Below are 7941 nucleotides of genomic sequence, written 5' to 3'. Positions count from 1 at the left end.
GAGGCAGGAGGATCGTTGCAAGTTTGAGATTAGCCTGGGCTACAAAGTGAACTCAAGGCCAGCCTGAACTGCATAGCAAGACCCTGTCTCAAAAAAAAAAAAAAAAAAAAAAAAAAAGAAAAGAAAAGAAAGAAAAAAGAAATGACATCTCATAGAGACTTGAAGGGCCAGGAATTTTCCAGGAAGGACGAGAGCTGGTGGAGAAGTGCTGCTAGGGAGAGAAACAGAAGTGCAAAAGCAGAGGGCAGGGATGCTTCCTGTGTGAGTTTAGGGAACCAAAAGGGACCCAGAGTGGCTGGAGTAGGGTAAGGGGTAAATAGTATAAGAGGCACCAGGTTTTAAGCAAAAAAACAACCAGATCAATTTATTTTAAAAGATGGCTCTTTTAAACAGCTCAGTGGTAGAGCACTTGCCTAGCAGGTGCAAGGGCCTGAGTTCAATCCTCAGCACTACAAAGCCAATGAATTAATAAATAAAAGATGGTTCTTTCAGTGGCTTAAGGAGGGATGCCCATTGTAGAAGCTACCATTGTAGCTCAGGTGTGGGGGTTTATACAACTTGCCTTCAGTTTTTAACCCATTCCTGACCTTGGCCATGGCTTCCCTCCCATGGGAGGAATATGCTATAGTCTATGGTTTGGTGGTAGGACATGCTTTAGCTAATAGAATGCCAGTGGATGGGACATAAGCAGAGGCTTTAGAATCACTTGCATATTTTGGCTGACACTCTTCTTTTCCTGTCACTTGCCATGACAAGAACAGGCTCTGGGTGCTGCTGGTCCAGAGGAATGAGAAGACCTATAGAGAAGAGCACCACCTGCCCTGTAACCAAAAGAACGGTCCCAGATGACCCACAAACCTATCTGCAGGGAAAACAAAGGTTCCCTGTGACAAGAAACTGGATACTTTTTGGTGGGGAGTGGGCGAGTTGTTTTGCAGCGTTATTTTAACAATAGCTGACTCATATATTAGGCAAGAGAAGAGGTTGCCTTGAACTATGATGATGGCAATGGGACTGGAAAGACCTAGGAAGATTTAAGAAACATTTTATAGCTGTCTACATATAGGCGGCATTTAAACACTGCTGTACATCCACTAGGAGTAGTGTGAGTTGGAGAGAGGAAAGTAGATTTAAGCCATCTATTAAAGGCATCATCAGGTGAGGGATTCTATCAACTGAAGATTAGGTGGTGTGTTAGTTTCCTTGGGCTGTTATATCAAAATACCATAGCCTGGGTGACTTAAACAGCAAAAAGGTATTTTCTCACAGTTCTAGGGGCTGGACACCCAAAATCAAGATGGTAGATTTGGTTTCTGGTGAGGCCTTCCTTCCTGGCTTGCAGATGGCTACCTTCTCTCTGTGTCCTCATGTGGCTTCTCTTTGCTCACCCTCCTGGTGGCTCTTATTCTTCTTAGGACAGCAGCCCTATTGGATTAGGGCCCTACCCTCAAGACCTCATTTTACCCTAATTTCCTCCGTATGGTCCCTATCTCCAAACTATCACACTGGGGTTTAGGACTTCAACATGCATTTTGCAAGGACACAGTTTAGTCCATGGTAGGTAACATTGCCAAGTGCCAGGTACCATGTGCCAAAACAAAGGCTTCAAGGCCTCTTAAATTGTAGAGGAGGAAGGCACACAGCATCATCTCCATGGCAATTTAGTCAAAACGAGTCTTAGTGCCAACCCAGGGTCAAGGGGCCAGGGAGAAACAGATTTCAGATCTTGGTGGGAGGAGCAGTAAAGCCACATGAAGCCCAGAACTGCATAATCACGATTTATCCACAGGGCCTTGGCAGTGGGTTCCAGCTACCTGGGTTCCTGGTTTCTTATTCTTCTGAGACCTGCTTTCTTTGGTTCAATTTTTCCTTTGAACCAGTGTGGATTTCTGCTGTCTGCAATCAATGACCCATAACACTGGCTTTGGCTGCAGAAGTCTGGTGGGACACTCTTTGCCACAGTGGCACGAAGAAGCTTTGATTCAGGAAAAAACCTTCAAACTGTCCTTGGTGGTGGTGGTGAAGAGAAGGGAATAGAATAGGCTCCCTGAGAACAACTTGGTGGTACTGCATGACCTTGTCCCTTACAATGTCTTGATTATATAAACATAAACAGATCATCTGCTCCCAGTTATCCAGAGGCCACTGCAGGAGGGGAAGGTTCTGGATCTATGTTTGACAGTGTCAGAGGCTGCAAGAACACAGGATCTTCAAGTAGGAGGAAGGCCGCTGGCTTGGCCTTCTCATGGTAGTCAGTAGAGCAGTGGACCCAGAAGGCATTTACTGGCCATGGGACCTTGAGTGAGTCGCCCTGATGCTCCATTTCCTTGTTTGTCAAGTTGAGAGTAATGATAACCCTCCATGCAAAGGCTGTTGTGTTGATTACTTAATTAAGTACATACAAGATGGAGTTTTCTGGAATTTGGTATACATATTGCTGTGGAATGTTAGATACTTTAAACTGGTACATGAATAGACACATTTTCATCATGTATTTACTTCTATGAATATCAATGTGAATTATAAGCCCACCTTAGCTGTAAGCTTTGTGGATATTATTCTTTAGGATAAGGCCAAATTTTAATAGTCACAGAAGAGAAAAACATTAAATAAATAATAGAACAGGTGCTTTTTCCACCCACTCCCCACTCCGACCGAGTGATGCTCCAGCTGCACCGTACTCACTCTGAGCTCCCAGCTCCTGCTAAGCTTGAGCAGCAGCCGTCTCCCTCAGCCACCACCATGATTATCTACCGGTACCTCATCAGCCATGATAAGATGTTCTCTGACTTTTACAAGATATGGGAGATTGTGGACCAGAAGTACCTGGAGGTGGAGGGCAAGATGGTCAGTAGAACAGAGGGTAACATCGATGACTCGCTCATTGGTGGAAATACCTCCACTGAAGGCCCAGAGGGCAAAGGCACCGAAAGCACAGTAGACGTTGGTGTTGACATTGTCATGAACCATAACTTGCAGGAAACCAGCTTCACAAAACAGGCCTACAAGAAGTACATCAAAGACTATATGAAATCAATCAAAGGCAGGCTCAAAGAACAAAGACCACAAAGAATAAAACCATTTATGACAGGGGCTGCAGAACAAATCAAGCACATCCTTGCTAATTTCAAAAACTATCAGTTCTTTATTGGTGCAAACATGAATCCAGATGGCACAGTTGCTCTTCTGGCATACCACTTATGATTTTCTTTAAGGATGGTTTAGAAATGGACAAGTGTTCACGGATTCGGTGGTTACCTTGGATCTATCACTTGTCGTAACTGGCTGCTGCTTGTCATATACACAACACCAGGATTTTAGACAAATGGGACTGGTGTCATCTTGAACGTTTTGTTTATTTTGACCATGGTTTATTTGGAGTGGAGGCATTGTTTTTTAGGGAAAAAACACATCATGTAGGTTGTCTAAAAATAAAGTGTCTTTAAACTCATTTGAAAGAATGCCTCTTAGTTTAATACATGTATAAACTAAATCCACTGTAGTATTCATGGACAAGATAGAGCCGGGTCACAGACCACTGCTAAAAAAGCATAAGACTGTCTCCAAATAATTTCTGCAGTGGGAACTACTTCTGAGACTGGAATATAAGACAAGAGTCAAAGTTTTAATTCTGAGTTGCAGTGAAGGGAAAAAGACCTATGTTCATAGCAGTGCCAACATCTGAAGTGGAGCCTTGTATATTGCATCACCTAGAATGGAAGTAGTTAACTCTGGAAGAGATTACCAAAAGAACAAAAAGACGTAACTCAGTTGGAAAAAAAAAATAATGGAACAGGTGGTAAAAGGGTGATTACCAAAGGGACACGGCCGAGGGGGCTTACAGAGGTGGAGATTCAGCAGGTGGCTGCGGCTGGTGAGGTAGGTGGGGACCAACAAAAACAAGGTCTGGCAAATCTGGGCCCACTGGGGTCTGATGAGATCTTTGTGGACGATGAGCAGGTGTTAAAGGCCCCCACATGCTAGGGCCTTCCAGACTGGATTTCCGTCCACTTCCTGATGCCAGAAGGGTTGTGCCTTGTGAAGAGGAACTCTTGTCCCCCACCCCCAGGGATGAGTGGCTGTGGCTCCAGGGAACAGAGAGGATGGCCTCGTCTGTGTGTCCTCTGCCTCTGTGGTAGGGGCAGGAACTCTGGGTTTAGGATCAGGCAGGGCTGGAGTATAATCCAAGCTTGGATAAGCGCCTTTCCTACTCAGTGCTTCATCTGAAAAATGGGGGTCATATGAGTTTAACAAATGTATTCGCCACTTAATTTCCAAAAAGATTTGGAATGGTAGCAGGTAAGGACTAGAATGGCCCAGTGGGCTCATACAGCCATGAAAGGGTGAGCAGGGCCACCCAGCACAGCACCCAGCATCATGTCTATAAATATGCATTTTCCTTACATGGCTAACTCAAGGTCTTATTAAGTCCCCAGCCTTTATTTGTCTATCTGTAGGAAAGAGCAGAGGGAGCAGCCTTAGGAAGGCTGGATGGGATCCTTTCCAAGATTCCTCCCTGTTCAAACACAGCTTCCTTCTAGATTGTTCTGGAAGGCTCCCCAGGGTATTCGTCTGTATGGTTTCCCCGCTTCTCAATTTCTGTGCTCTGAACAACACTGGGCAGTGGAAACTTCCATTCTCCTTCCTCCCACCTGTCTGTAGGGAGACAGAGAGATCTGTACTGGAATCCCCACCCTGTTACTGGAGACCTCACATAAGCTTTTCTATCTCTACAAGCCTCCACTTCTTCATCTGTAAATGAGAATAAAAATAATGGCTTCTCATGGATAGTTGAGTGCAGTAAATGAGATGAGGTGGGTGAAAGAGTTCAAGAGGATTCCCAGCACATAGTAGGTGGTCCTGACACACTCATGTCTTCCCTTCCCCCAGGAGCTCAGTGGCTTGTGTTCCAAAATCACATTTTATAACCTCCCCTCACACTCCACGGCAATTCCAGCCCCGAGTGTTATCTCGGTCTCTGTCTCTCTTTCTCTGCAGTGGGTCCTACAGGAGATGGATGAAGACAGAAAATTGCTGTACCTGTTTGTCCAGCCTGGCCAAGAGCGGCCACGGAGCAAGGGGCAGCTGCCTGGAGAAGGGCCTTGGCATTGGCCAGTGAACACAATTAGCACCAACAAGGCCCCAGGTTCCCTCTCCATATGGGCCTTGTTTCCTCTCAATAAACTTTGATGAGCAAGGTGAGGTGGGTCAGGGAGTAAGTATGGGTCATTCAGATTAACGACAATGACAGATATCACCTATTGATGGTTATTCTAAGAGCTTTATGTGCTCTTTATTAACCCTGATCTTTGCTCCTTAAAAGTTTACAGTAATGTTGAGAATGGTTATAACCCCCATTATGTAGCTCTTACTCTGATCTAGGAACTGGATGAAGCACTATACTCACTTTTCTCAATTATTTCCCCAACAGCCATAGAAGGTGGATATCATTACTCCCCTATGTTACAGGTTAGGGAGCTGAGGCTCAAGTAAGTTACTTGTGCTGTCGGTGCTTCTCATCTCAAGGGCGTGTATAAAACACCTGGTGATCTGGTGACACTAGATTTTTCAGCTTCCGTAAGTCTGGGCAGAGGCCCAAGTCTGCATTTCTAATGGTAATGTGGCTGCTGCTGGCCTGTGGACCACACTGAGCAGGAAGGACCTGGATTTGCAGCGGCTGGGCTGGGATCTGCACTGGACGCACCGCTGCACAAGTGAATCAGGTGTGAGGCCAACCATAAAGAGAGAGCAGAAGGAATAGCTGAGGACAGAGACGGGAGACTGTCTGCCTGCAGGATGCCAAGGAAGACTGCATGGGTTGGTGGTTTGAGCAGGGGCATAAGGGAGGTTAGCATTTTTCTACAGACTGAGAAGAAAGGGCATTTTAGGTCAAGGGAACCTGTGAGCAAGACCATTGAGGTACAAAAGAGGGGGCTGTGTTTGGGGAAGACTATGGCTAAGTACAGCATGTGTCATGGATTAGACTCTGTCTCTTAGCTCATACGTTGAAGCCCTAATACCCAATATCTCAGAATTTCATCATATTTGGAAATAGCATCCCTGCAGATGCAGTTAGTTCAGATGAGGTCCTACTGGAGTAGGGTGGGCCTCTAATCCATTGTGATTCCTTATAGGTAGGGAAGATTTGAAGCCAGGCATGGTGACACACAGCTGTAATTCTAGCACTCTGGGAGGCTGAGGCGGTAGGACTACAAGGTTGAGCCCATCCCCAGCAGCTTAGTGACTTAATGAAACCATGTCTCAAAATAAAGAATAAAAACAAGGGCTGGGGATGTAGCTCAGTGTGAGGGACCTGGGATCAATCCTAAGGAAAAAAAAAAAGAAACAGGAGGATCAAGTACCAAGACCGGAGGGCAGGGACAATGGCACAGGAAGGCTGCAGTTTGCCGCCACAGCCAAGGAACAATGACAAGGCTTGTGATACTTTCCTAGGACCTCAGAGGGAGTGCAGCCTGTGATACCTTGATCTGGGGCTTCTGCCTCCGAGAACTGTGAGACAATAATTTCTGTTGTTTAAGCCACTCCATCTGCGGTGCTTTGTGAGGGCAGCCCTTGCAAACTGATGCGGGGTATCTGCGAGGGCCTGTGAAGTCTGCGTTGGCAGATGGCTCCGAGGGACAAGCGCTATTTTGTGCCTAGGAACAAAATACTTTCACAATTTTAGCCCCAAGAAGATCCCTGTCACAAAGAAAAATAGGTAAGAGAATGGCTAACTAGTTCAAGAGAAACCAGCTCCCCTTGAGTATCTAGGGTCAGGTGAATGATCATGTAAGTGAGGGTGACTTCCTGACAAATATGGTGAACACTTAAATTTAAAAAAAAATTATTACAATAAAATATACATTGCCATTAATCCCCTCAAATTCCTCTCCCTTGCTTCAAACACACTTAAACCATTGTTCTTGCCACTTTTGAAAGCAGTTCTGGAAATTCCTCTTTCATGTCTTTACCTGCATGGTCATGGCTGCCTCCGTGTCCTGAATTGATTCAAAACATTTACATTTCCCGGTCATTTTAACTTTGTGAAACAGCCGGAAGTTGCCAGAGCCGGTGAATAAGGTGGATGAGGACCCACCAAGACATTTTTACCAGCCTGCCTTTCTATAGATGGTACTCAACAGCATTCACTATATTTTTTGACAGCCCTTAGACACAAAAGTATTTTTATAAGTATTAAAAGTATTAAAACAGGCAATTTAAGTTTCTTTCTTTAACTAAGAAGGTTGTAGGAGGGAGAATGGGGCAGAAGTTCTGCTGTGTGTCAAGGACAGTGCTAGCTAGGCACTCTTTGATTTAATTTCATCCATACTGCTCTCTTAGATGGGAGATCTTGTTACCATTTCTGGGAGGAAGAGAGTTTAGGTCACATAGCCAAAGACCCACCAAGGGGAAACAGAACAGAAGACATTGGAACCTTGTGGGAAAGGTGACCAGAGCCAGGCCATAATTCGAGAAAGGGAATGAGCCCAAGATCAGGAGGGTGGTGAGCAGATCTCCTTACAGAATTCTTACTGTGAGATTACACCCCCTTATTGTTCAAGCTACTTTTAGTTGGATCATCTGCTGTTTGTAACCAAGAACATCCTAGCAGAATCAGTGGTTTAAAAAGAGCCAGGTCCTTAGGTACAGCTCGCATTGCAATGGCTGCAAGGCAAGAGGAGCCAATAAAGAGTAACCTTGTTTCCCCACCCACGTATGGAGCCAATCGAGGAAGGCAGATGGAGCCCCAAAGTATCACCTTGCCTAAAGATAAAGCTGCCACGGGACAGAGTGGCCCTGTCTGCAGGAAGTGGGTTGCCTTATGTCGTACTCAGAATAGGCAGACGCACCCACCCGGTGTAGGCAGCATGGGGGTGCTGCAGGGACTGGAAGAGCCAAGTGGAGCTTGGATCCAGTGGGCAGCTCACTCCCAAGGGAGAG

The 7941-nt window shown here is 45.6% G+C and overlaps 1 pseudogene; it reads left to right on the top strand.

Annotated features, from left to right (window-relative positions):
• Positions 1-2742: 2742 nt before the first annotated feature.
• Positions 2743-3204, top strand: LOC102010330 (annotated as a pseudogene).
• The last annotated feature ends 4737 nt before the right edge of the window (positions 3205-7941 follow it).

Source organism: Chinchilla lanigera, unplaced genomic scaffold (assembly GCF_000276665.1).
Source record: "Chinchilla lanigera isolate Chin_1 unplaced genomic scaffold, ChiLan1.0 scaffold00051, whole genome shotgun sequence".
Taxonomy (NCBI): domain Eukaryota; kingdom Metazoa; phylum Chordata; class Mammalia; order Rodentia; family Chinchillidae; genus Chinchilla; species Chinchilla lanigera.
Note: the sequence above shows the minus strand (reverse complement) of the source record. Positions and strands in the feature narration are given on the sequence as shown.